Here is a 9,840-nt window from a genome sequence, read left to right as displayed (position 1 = left end):
GGTATTATATGGCTGTAATAATGGTTTAAAATGGGTGCAATAGGTATGCATTGATGTGTAATGTCGGTGTATTACATTACATGTAATTTGTTAGACGCTTTTATCCAAAGTGACTTACATTAATACGTATTAACAGTATTATATAGGTGTAATAATTGTGTAATATGGGTGTAATACTTGTGTAATATGGGTGTAATAGGTGTAATAATGGTGTAATATGGGTGTAATAATTGTGTAATATGGGTGTAATAGGTGTAATATCGGTGTAATAATTGTGTAATATGGGTGTAATAGGTGTAATATCGGTGTAATAATTGTGTAATATGGGTGTAATAGGTGTAATATTGGTGTAATAATTGTGTAATAATGGTGTAATATGGGTGTAATAGGTGTAATATCGGTGTAATAATTGTGTAATATGGGTGTAATAGGTGTAATAATGGTGTAATATGGGTGTATTAAGGGTGTATTAAGGGTGTAATATGGGTGTAATGCTGGTGCAATAATGGTGTAATATCGTGTAATATGGGTGTAGGAGCCAATTAATTGTTGGTATAAAGGTAGGAACCTATGTGTGTTGGTGAGAGGTTCTGCCGGAAGGCCATACAGTTTTTGACCACACACGGAGAGCACACACGGAGAACACACACACAAACACGGGATTACAAGCAAAGCAACGGTATGGTGTAAACGGTAATATCGTGTGGTGAATATGAAAAGAAGCAAGTAAATGGAAACCAGTAAAATGGAAATAAATGGACTGTTTCAAACTGGAAACTTTGTTTCTGACCTTTATTCGGCAGCAAACTTGTGTGCGTCAATTACACCCACCAAGCGGATCCTCAGAGGCTTAAAGCGTTGGCTTAGCCTCTACAAATAGTCAAAGACTTGCCTTTTTTTGGAGTAACACAAGAGGACATTTTTTTCGTTGCGTTTATCGAACGCTGAGAGCGGCTGCTCACCTTCTACCGGACGCCGAGAGGAGGAAAACAACACACCGGCTGCTCAGCTGGTAGCAGCCACCTGACGCCGAGAGGAGGACGTAAATTCATCTAAGGAGGTTTGTGTAGCGCGCTACAACCGGTTTAAATGGCCATAGGAATTAAGTTGTGTGCACACATAAGGGGCGTAATTCCAATGCATTGGTTGTGAAATGGATGAACAATAAGCGCTTGTATTGTACTGATTGATTTGCAGTGATGTACCTGAACGCGTTCAATGAACGATCGTTCATGAACGCGTTCATATTTTGGGCGAACGTGAACTGAACGTACTGTATTTCCGCTAGATGAACGTAATTGAGAACGCGTTCATTCTCAGCGCTGTATAACGGCGTTCAAACGTGCGTTCATTCTCAGCACTGTATTATAACGGCGTTCAAAAGTGTGCCAGATTTCATATGCCTTTCAGCCGAAAACCCAGTTAAAACACACCGTAAACAGGCTTCAAAATAATGCGGAAAACCACCCAATCTGGCAACAGCAAGCTGCCTGTGACGCGTACGCGCCTGTCACCCCTGGCTGTCGCACTAAAATATAAATATACTAAATATATCAGACTCCTCACAACAAACAATGTGGAACCGCGGAACCGGCGAGCATTGAATGAATGAATGAATTCATTAGTATGGACGAAGCCGAGAGCAGCTGCAGCAGCACTCGCTCAGAGTGAGACTCTACGGCAGGGGTGGGGAACCTCCGGCCTGCGGGCCGTATACGGCCCGCGAGACAATTTGGTACGGCCCTCGAGGTAATTTATAAACACACGCAAAAAATAAAAAAATTAAAGAAATCTAGACCGCAAAAAAATTAAACAAGCGAGTACCTGTTTTTCCTGGCCAAGGTCAGGGTCCTTGAACACAACACGAGCCTAACGTGTCATCACGTGGTATATGTCTCGACTGACAGGGGTGCAGTTCTGACGGAGAGCACCAGAACGCCACTCCAGCACTTCAGAAATTGCAGTACCGATAAGTCCATACACATGCCGCAGTTTCTGTGTGTCTGTGTCTTTAGTTGAAAGCCCAGTGGGGATCTGCTCATCTGTCATACTGATCAGACAGTCAATAACTGTGTTGTTATCATTAGCATCTGGTTAGCTAGCTATGCTAACGAATATAAGAAGCTTTGTCTACAACCAGTGAGGTAAAGGCACATCTTTATATGATCATTATAGTTATAAAAAAAACTAAGAGAATAAAGTAAACAGGTATAAAATACTATAAGACAGTTATTAATAAAGAAGAATACAGTTTGCAAAGGGTAGTGATTTGTCAAATATCCATAAATTAAAAGAAAATCTGCTTACAGTTGTGTTTGGGTGTTGAGAGATGTGTCCATAGATCTCCTAATGTTGCTCTCATAGTGCAACACATCTTGCCAGGGGAGCATGCCCCCCGGACCCCCCTATAGGAGGTTAGGTCCCCCCCACTTAAATCATGTTCACATGGATAGGAATACTAAATACATTTGCACACATCTTGTGTCCATAATATCTTTCTGTTTAGGTGGTCACGCCACACCGTGCACGTGCATGCATACGCGAGTCATGGTGAGATATCTGGATTAAGAGGTTGCTTTTTCTTTGCACAGAATGAAATGAATGAGCTGTGATTTTAGTTTTTTTAAGCAGAGGTCAATAACTTGTACGGCCCTCTGAGGATATTGTAAATATTGAAATGGCCCATTAACATCGTACAGGAGACAAATAATAGCTCGCAGCAACGTATTGAAAAAATAACTATGAACTATAAATTAGTTCATTTTTGAAACCATGAACTTTAGTTCAACATTTTGAATTATGAACTATGAACTGAACTAGTTCATTTTAAAATGTGTGAACTTTGAACTGAACTAGTTCATGTAGAAAGTGAACTTTCCCAACACTGTTGATTTGTGACAATCCGTTTGACTTTAAGACATTCAAATATGGAGGAGCGCTCTGCGGACATACCAGCAGCTGACAGCGCGTCAGATTACGCGCTGCCAGCAGCTGGCAAGCTGGATAGCGTGGCCGGCTGTAGTGATGCGCAAAGCACTAAGCGGGTAGTTAAACTCTCTGCCAAAGCACTTGCGGAAAAACTTGAGAGGTTGCAAAATGGCAGAAAGGCTAAGCTAAATAAAGCTAGCAAATTAAGAACAAATATAAAAGATTTGATGTTAAGTGCTGAACATGCTAAGGTTCAAGGTGTGGGTTTGTGAAACAAAAGGTACTGGTGATAATAATGATGAAATCAATCCTGATGACAGTGTTTCTAATGTTGGTAAATGTTCAAACAAAAGTGACAGCAGTACAAAGTCAAGTACAACTTCATCTGCACAAATTATAGCAGCAGCAGAAAAGGCTGCAATTGTTGCTCGCATGGCAGGCTTAACTGAGAGGCATGCACTGGAGGAACAGGAGCTACAATTAAAGCGGAAAAAGGAAAAGCTTGATTTGGAAACTGAGCTAGCTGTATCTACTGCTAGGCTAGCAGTTTTACAGGGTTCACATTCACGACGTTCCTCGCTTGCACCAACAAATGGAATGAACTCATACCTGGAAAAGGAAAAAAGGAAACTGGCATCGTTAAACATACTTAACCCCCTGGCAAAGGAGTATGATTCCACATCATGGAAAATATCCTCCAGCAAACCAACAAAGGTGGACATGGGACCAAAGCAAGCTGAAAGGCAGTTTGCATTTAAGGAAGATGCGTATGTACAAAAGCAACATTATCTGGGAACATCACATGGGTTGATAACTGGTGAATCAACTGCATGGGAAAGTCAACAGGAAAATCACCATCAGCATATCAATCGAATTCCACCTGAAGGTTTATTCACGATAATGCAAAAGCAAAATGAAATAACGGCTGCACTGGTTCATCAGCAACGTTTACTGTCTCTACCAGCAAGAGACATTCCTATCTTTGATGGAGACCTGTTTCAGTACAAGGCTTTCATTAAAGCATTTGAACAAGGAGTGGAAAACAAAGCCGACTGCTTGTACTATTTAGAACAGTTCACAAAAGGACAGCCACAGGAACTGGTTCGTAGCTGCCAGCATATGGCTCCAGAACGTGGCTACATTGTGGCAAAGGGTCTTTTGCAAGAACATTTTGGGAATGAGTACAAGATCGCTGCTGCTTACATAGGAAAGGCTCTAGCTTGGCCAACAATAACAAAGGCAGAAGACATTAAAGCACTACAAGCCTATGCTTTATTTCTGCGTGGATGTGCTAATGTGATGGAAGAACTTCAGTACATGCAGGAGTTGGATATGCCCTCCAATATGAAAATGGTTGTCTTCAAGTTGCCATACAAACTAAGGGAACAATGGAGAAACAAAGCTCATAACATCATGGAAGCCTCAAACAACAGAGCTCATTTCATTGACTTGGTCAAATTCATTGAGAGGCATGTACGAGTCCTTTCTGATCCGATCTTTGGAGACATCGAGGATTCAGGACATAAATCAGTTGCTATAAAATCTTCCAACATGTTTCAGCCACAATCAAAGAACAGAATGAAAGGAAGTAGTTTTGCCGCTACAGTATTCCCAATGAGTGAGGTCGGAATTAAAACGACAAATAACTCAAAACCACAGGAGAGCTTGGTGTGTCATTGTTGTGATCACAACACTCACGTTTTGGACAGATGTAAGCAGTTCAGAAAAAGGAAGCACAGAGACAAAATTCAATTTCTAAAGGAGAAAGGAATTTGCTTTGGATGCTTGTGTATTGGACACATAAGCCGGGACTGTAAACAACGCTTGATCTGTGAGGTTTGTGAAAAGCAACATCCTACTGCGCTCCACATAAATACATCTAATGTGGAATTGGGACAAACCGCTAAATCACAAGCACCCCCTCAGTCATGTGGACGTACAGGGGCCGGAAATGATGGCTGCATTCTTTCAATTATTCCAGTGCAGGTCAAGTCCACAAAGGGAAGTGAGATTATACAGACCTATGCATTTTTAGATCCTGGAAGCACAGCCACATTCTGCTCAGAAGATCTCATGCACAGATTAAACATCACAGGAAAAATAACTAATTTTCTTTTGAAGACTATGGGACAGAAAAAGGTCGTTCCAGCTTACTCCTTATTTGGGATGGAGGTATCTGGTCTTGAGGGAAATAACTTTTATTCTCTTCCAGAAGTCCTCACACAGAAGCAAATGCCAGTAACCAAAGAACACATTGCTACAGCTGCAGATGTGAAGAGGTGGAATCATTTGTCAAAAGTTCATATCCCCAGCATAAATGCCAATGTTGACATGTTGATTGGAACCAACGCTCCCAAGATATTGGAACCTTGGGAAATTGTCAACAGTTGTGGAAATGGCCCATACGCTATAAGAACAGTGTTGGGATGGGCCATCAATGGTCCTTTACATGGAAGCAGCAATGGCAGCGTTGTTGACATGGAGCAAGCTTCTGTTGTGGTGAATAGGATTTCTATTTCAAAATTGGAGCTCATGCTTAGCAGTCAGTATAATCATGACTTTAATGAAAAGCCCTCGGAGGAAAAAGAGATGTCAAGGGAAGACCAAAAATGTATGGAAATCATGAATACATCTGCAACACTACAGGACAACAGGTACAGCCTGAAGTTGCCCCTTAAGACACCTGACGTCCTTCTTCCAAACAACTTTGCAGTGGCAAAGCAAAGGCTACTTGGATTGAGGAAAAGATTTGTGAGTAACCCAATATTGCATAAGGAATATGCCAGCTTTCTGAATGGAGTGATTGAAAAGGGTTATGCTGAACAGGTACCAACACAGCAGCATTGTGGCAGTGGAAAATTATGGTACATCCCACACCACAGTGTTTACCATCCACGAAAAGGTTCTCTCCGAGTGGTGTTTGATTGTGGTGCCACATTTAAAGGAACCTCATTAAACAATGTACTTTATCAAGGTCCCAATCTCACCAGTTCACTGCTTGGAGTTCTCACTCGTTTCAGGCAGGAACCTGTGGCATTCATGGGCGACATACAGGCTATGTTTCACCAGGTCAAAGTCACAGAAGAAGACCGAGACTTCCTTCGTTTTCTCTGGTGGTCAGAGGGAGACTTCACCAGAGAGATCCAGGAATACAGAATGACGGTGCATCTGTTTGGGGCTGTCTCTTCTCCCAGTTGCGCTAGCTATGCGCTAAGGAAAACTGCTGACGACAACAAGTCTGACTTTTCTGCTGAGACTGTTGAAGCAGTTAAGCGAAATTTCTATATGGACGACTGTTTGATGGGTTTGGGCTCAGAGAAGGCAGCAATACAAATGGTTGAAGATCTTAATGCTCTCTGTAAAAGAGGAGGTTTTGTGCTGGAAAAATGGATCAGCAATAGTCGGGCAGTTTTGGAGACAATCTCGGAAGAACAGAAGGCTAAAGAGCTAAAGGACCTGGATCTGGATAGAGACAATCTTCCTCTTGAGAGAGCTTTGGGACTACTCTGGTGCGTCGAGTCAGATTCCTATAAATTCAAGATGGAAGTGAAACAGCAGGCTCTAACCAGACGTGGCATGCTATCCACAACAAGCTCGGTGTATGATCCTTTGGGTATTTTGGCACCAGTCACTTTGCCAGCCAAGATAATGCAACAAGAGCTTTGCAGGAGAAGCTGTGGATGGGATGATGCCATTCCACCAGATATTGTACACCAGTGGAGACGGTGGTTGGAGGACATTAAGCTGTTGGCATCACTCAAAGTGGACAGGTGTATGAAGCCAAAGGACTTCGGTGAACCCATACACTCTCAACTACATCACTTTGCTGATGCCAGTGAAAATGGCTACGGGACTGTAACTTACATCAGGCTAATGAACTGCAAAGGTGATGTTCATGTTGCTTTCCTATTAGGAAAGGCTAGAGTTACACCCATACAAATGGTGACCATTCCACGACTGGAACTAACAGCTGCTGTTCTGGCTGCCAGAGTGGATATGATGTTAAAATCAGAGCTTCAACTTCATTTGGATGAGTCTGTGTTTTGGACAGACAGTACTTCAGTTCTGAAGTACATTAACAACGAGGACAAGCGTTTCCACACATTTGTGGCAAATAGGATCACAACCATAAGAGAGGTTTCAAGACCATGTCAATGGAAGCATGTAGGAACCAAAGACAACCCAGCTGATGCTGCATCCAGAGGAATGAAGATCCCTGACTTTCTGAAAAGCCGCAGTTGGCTTGAGGGTCCCACGTTTCTTGTCAAATCTGAAGAGGAATGGCCTACATATTATGGCGGTGATGTCATATTGGATTTGGTTGACCCAGAAGTCAGAAAAGATACCTCGGTTAATATCATAGTCAATGGATCACTTGATGCAACAGACCAGCTCATGACTTACTTCTCAGACTGGAAAAAGCTCAAAGTGTCTGTGGCCTGGTTTATCAGGCTGAAGACAATTCTGTTGGAGTTGTGTCGTAAAAGAAAGGATTTGAATCCCTCTGCACAAGCTGGTCAAGTGAAAAGACTGAAACCCAAAGTCAACCCGGAGAGTCACATCTTGACACCTAAAGATCTCTTGGAAGCTGAGTTGGCTATAATACGCTACGGTCAGCAGCATAGGTTTAAGGATGAAATCACTTCTTTAACATCTGAAACAGGAACAGTTAGCAGACACAGTTCCATCTACAAGCTGGATCCGATTCTGGAAGATGGACTACTAAGAGTTGGTGGCAGGCTAAGCAAAGGAGCAATGCCTTTGGAGGTGAAACATCCACTGATCCTCTCCAAAGAGCAGCATATTTCCACACTCATCCTCAAGGACATTCATCACTACTAGGGCACAGCGGTAGAAACCATACACTGTCTGCTTTGAGAAGAAAATATTGGATAACAAGTGCTAACTCTGCCATAAGGAAGATCATATCTTCATGCCACTTTTGCAGACGTTACAATGGAAGAGCTATGGAGCAAAAAATGGCAGATCTTCCAAAGGAAAGAATTATTCCAGATCTACCTCCATTCACCAATGTTGGAGTGGATTATTTTGAACCTGTGGAAATCAGAAGGGGCAGATCTACTTGCAAGCGTTATGGAGTGATATTTACCTGCTTAACAAGTAGAGCAGTTCACTTGGAGGTTGCACCCTCTCTTGACACTGACGCATGCATACATGCTATAAGACGTTTCATCAGTAGAAGAGGTCAAGTTGTTCATATGAGGTCAGAAAATGGAACCAACTTAATTGGAGCAGAAAGAGAACTAAGAGAGGCCCTCGCTGCATTGAATAATGAGAAGATTCAAGGAGCTCTAATTTCAGCTGGAGTTGAATGGAGTTTTAATCCACCAGCAGGATCTCATCATGGTGGTGTTTGGGAGCGCTTGATACGCATGGTAAAGCGCGTCCTCAATTCAGTTGTGCAGCAACAGATGTTGAATGATGATGGACTCCATACAGTCATGTGTGAAATTGAAGCCATTCTTAACGATCGACCAATCACCAAGCTGTCTGACGATCCAAATGATTTGGAGCCTCTAACACCAAATCATCTTCTTCTTTTGAAAGGGAAACCAGCTCTGCCACCTGGATTGTTTGAACCATCTGACATGTATGTGAAACGTCGCTGGAGACAAGTTCATTACATTTCTGATCTATTTTGGAAGCGTTGGGTGCGAGAATACCTGCCGTTGCTACAAGAGAGGCAAAAGTGGATCCAAAGGAAAAGGAATATAGTCGCTGGTGATATTGTAGTCATCATGGATTCCTCAGCTCCCCGCGGTTCCTGGCCTCTTGGCAAAGTATTGGAGGTTTTTCCTGACAAAGGAGGACTGGTGCGCTCTGTCAAGCTACAGACCAAGACCAACATTATTGTTCGACCTATTACTAAACTATGTTTAGTACAGGAAGTGTAGGATGTGCATTTCTATGTATTGAAATATGATTTTTACATTTGGCTCCTTAATTGTTTTCAATTGATACCTGTACTATCAATTAGGGGATGGTGTGTAGGAGCCAATTAATTGTGGGTATAAAGGTAGGAACCTATGTGTGTTGGTGAGAGGTTCCGCCGGAAGGCCATACAGTTTTTGACCACACACGGAGAGCACACACGGGGAACACACACGGAGAACACACACACAAACACGGGATTACAAGCAAAGCAACGGTATGGTGTAAACGGTAATATCGTGTGGTGAATATGAAAAGAAGTAAGTAAATGGAAACCAGTAAAATGGAAATAAATTGACTGTTTCAAACTGGAAACTTTGTTTCTGACCTTTATTCGGCAGCAAACTTGTGTGCGTCAATTACACCCACCAAGCGGATCCTCAGAGGCTTAAAGCGTTGGCTTAGCCTCTACAATGGGTGTAAGAATTGTGTAATATGGGTGTACTATGGGTGTAATATGGGTGTAATAGGTGTAATAATGGTGTAATATGGGTGTATTAAGGGTGTATTAAGGGTGTAATATGGGTGTAATGCTGGTGCAATAATGGTGTAATATGGGTGTAATAATTGTGTAATATGGGTGTACTATGGGTGTAATAGGTGTAATAATGGTGTAATATGGGTGTAATATGGGTGTAATAGGTGTATTAAGGGTGTAATATGGGTGTAATGCTGGTGCAATAATGGTGTAATATCGTGTAATAATGGGTAATCGGGCGCAATAACAGTGTAATATGGGTGTAATAATAGTGTAATATGGGTGCAATAACAGTGTAATATGGGTAGTATGCACTAATGTGTAATGTCGGTGTATTAACAGTATTATATAGGTGTAATATGGGTGTAATGATTGTGTAATATGGGTGAAATGATTGTGTAATATGGGTAGTATAATGCTGGTGCAATAATGGTGTAATATGGGTGTAATTACATAGTTATATGGGTGTGTTACGTTCCCAA

Source organism: Pseudochaenichthys georgianus, chromosome 15 (assembly GCF_902827115.2).
Source record: "Pseudochaenichthys georgianus chromosome 15, fPseGeo1.2, whole genome shotgun sequence".
In the NCBI taxonomy this organism is placed as follows: domain Eukaryota; kingdom Metazoa; phylum Chordata; class Actinopteri; order Perciformes; family Channichthyidae; genus Pseudochaenichthys; species Pseudochaenichthys georgianus.
This window is presented reverse-complemented; position numbering follows the sequence as displayed.